Raw genomic sequence first — 2,464 nt, forward strand, 5'->3', positions numbered from 1 at the left:
GGATTAATCCTCCTGAAGGTACTCCTTACTTCTGCTGAGGTCACGCTGAGATGCTCTTCATCCGGTGGCGAGGTGAGTCTGGTGCTGGGTGGTCTGTTCGGGTCTTCAAAGCGTGCATAGAACTTGTTGAGGGCATCAGGCAGAGATGGGTCTTTGGGGCATTGTTCACTCCTTCCTTTATAATCTGTTATGCACTTAATGCCCCTCCACATGCTCCGAGGGTCTTGTGAGATGAATTGACCCTCGATCCTCTTGCATATGTGGCCTTGGCCCTCTTAATACCAGCAACCAGCTCTTTTCTTGTCCTACTCAGCTCCTCTGAGTTTCCAGACCTGAAGGCAGTGTTCCTGGCTTCCAGCAGGGTACGCACCTCTGCATTCAGCCAAGGTTTTCTGTTTGGGTAGCTTAATAAGGACACAATGTTATGTAGAGGTGTATTTATAACAATTTTCTAGACAAATTATACTATTTACAGTCGCGGCAGAGAGTTGGGGGGTGAAATGTTTACTTCTTCCTAGGGGGGGCATAACCAAAAATAATTGAGAAGTACTGCTTCACAGTAACATGTCCAGGATTACACCATCTGTTGTTCACAAGCACTGCCAACCCACCTCCTTTCCTTTTGCCACTCCTCTTTAAATCTCTATCTGCTCGTATGGTCAGAAAGCCTGGCAGAGAAACACTGGAGTCGAGGATATGATCCTGAAGCCATGTCTCAGTGCAACACAACACTGCATTCTCGATACTCTGGATGGGTCCTTCTTAGGGCTTGAAGTTCATCCAACTTGTTTCCCAGCGATCTCACATTGCCCATCATGATCGATGGAAGAGATGGTTTAAACTTCATTCTTCTCTCTTTCTCCCTCTTCTTTGATCCTACTTTGCATCCACGACGCCTCCTTTTCAACTGATTTGGGATTTGGGGCTGTAGTTGAGATATTATTTGAGCTTTGGAGTTGTTAATCAGCTGCTCTGGGTTGTAAAAAAACAACCTTGTTATGGTTGTTATGGAGGCCTCCACTCATTAAACAGGGGTGGAGGCTTCCGTGTTCAACTGTCCCCTTCTTACAATGCTGTTATTGCTAGTATCACTCAGCCTCCTATGAATAGTAGACAGCCATCAGGGTGCTCATGATCCATTGTTAGGCTGATGGTCCTTCTTGATCATGTGAGCAGTTGGTTTTGGTTGTCAGCAGCAAACTGGTTGATCCACTCTGAGAAGGTGTTATTTATAAAACTGAGCTAAATACAGCACCTCAGACTGAGGAAGTCTTTCGGATGAAAGACAAAACATTTCTACATTTTTTTGTTGTTGTTTTGCTTTGTTTTGTTTTTTGAATGTCCAGAGGACCAGATTTAACTTTTTTAGAGAACTAGTAAAATTGCTTTTTCTGATTTCCATTTTGGATGAGAAAGACTGAGGGACAAAATCATAACTAATAACTGGTTTGGCATTAATCAATAATCCTGTCTGAAAAATAGAAGCTACTCCTCCACCTTGGCCAGTTGTTCTAGGAACATGAAAATTTAAATAATTAACAGGAGTGGATTAATTTATACTAACAAAATCCTCCTGTTGTAGCCAAGTTTCTGTTAGACAGAATAAATCAATATGATGATCAGTTATCAGATCATTAACTAGCAGGGATTTAGAGGAAAGAGATGTGATGTTCAGTTATCCACATTTAATGATTTTATGATTTTGCTCTGGTAAAGTAACTGTGTTTATTTATTTATTTATTTTCCCAAATATCTTTATTGAATTTTTAACATTTTAAACAAACACAGCTCAAACACTCTGCAAGATGTAACAAAACAGTGATAGTGTTTTCTGATGCATGCTCAATAATCCAGGTAGAAAAATCTAAAAAAGACGTTTATTTTCTAAACATAACGTCCCAGTGGCTTTTAAACCCCAAAATACTTTACGGCAAAGACTGGTTCATCCCAAAGATCCAGTCCCCCGGCACAAACAGAGTAATGTTGTGTATGCTGTTCAGTGTCAGGAGGGCTGTGATCAGTCTTACATTGGGGAAACAAAACAGCCACTGGCGAAAAGGATGGCCAAGCACAGAAGATCAACATCATCAGGCCAGGACTCTGCGGTCTACACTCATCTCCAGGCCAGCGGTCACTCTTTCAAGGATGAAGATGTTCACATCCTGGATAGAGAGGAACGATGGTTTGAGAGAGGAGTAAAGGAGGCCATCTTTGTGAAAATAAATCGTCCATCGTTAAACAGGGGTGGAGGCCTCCGGGTTCAACTGTCCCCCTCTTACAATGCTGTGATTGCTAGTATCACTCAGCCCTCTGTGAATAGTAAACAGCCATCAGTGTGCTAATGATCCATTGTTAGGCTGATGGCCCTTCTTGAGCATGTGATCAGCTGGTTTTGGTTGTCAGCAGCAAAACTGGTTGATCCACTCTGAGACGGTGCTATTTAAGAGACTGAGCTGAATACAGC

The sequence above is a fragment of the Nematolebias whitei genome, chromosome 22 (assembly GCF_014905685.2).
Source record: "Nematolebias whitei isolate Nwh7 chromosome 22, NemWhi1, whole genome shotgun sequence".
NCBI lineage: Eukaryota > Metazoa > Chordata > Actinopteri > Cyprinodontiformes > Rivulidae > Nematolebias > Nematolebias whitei.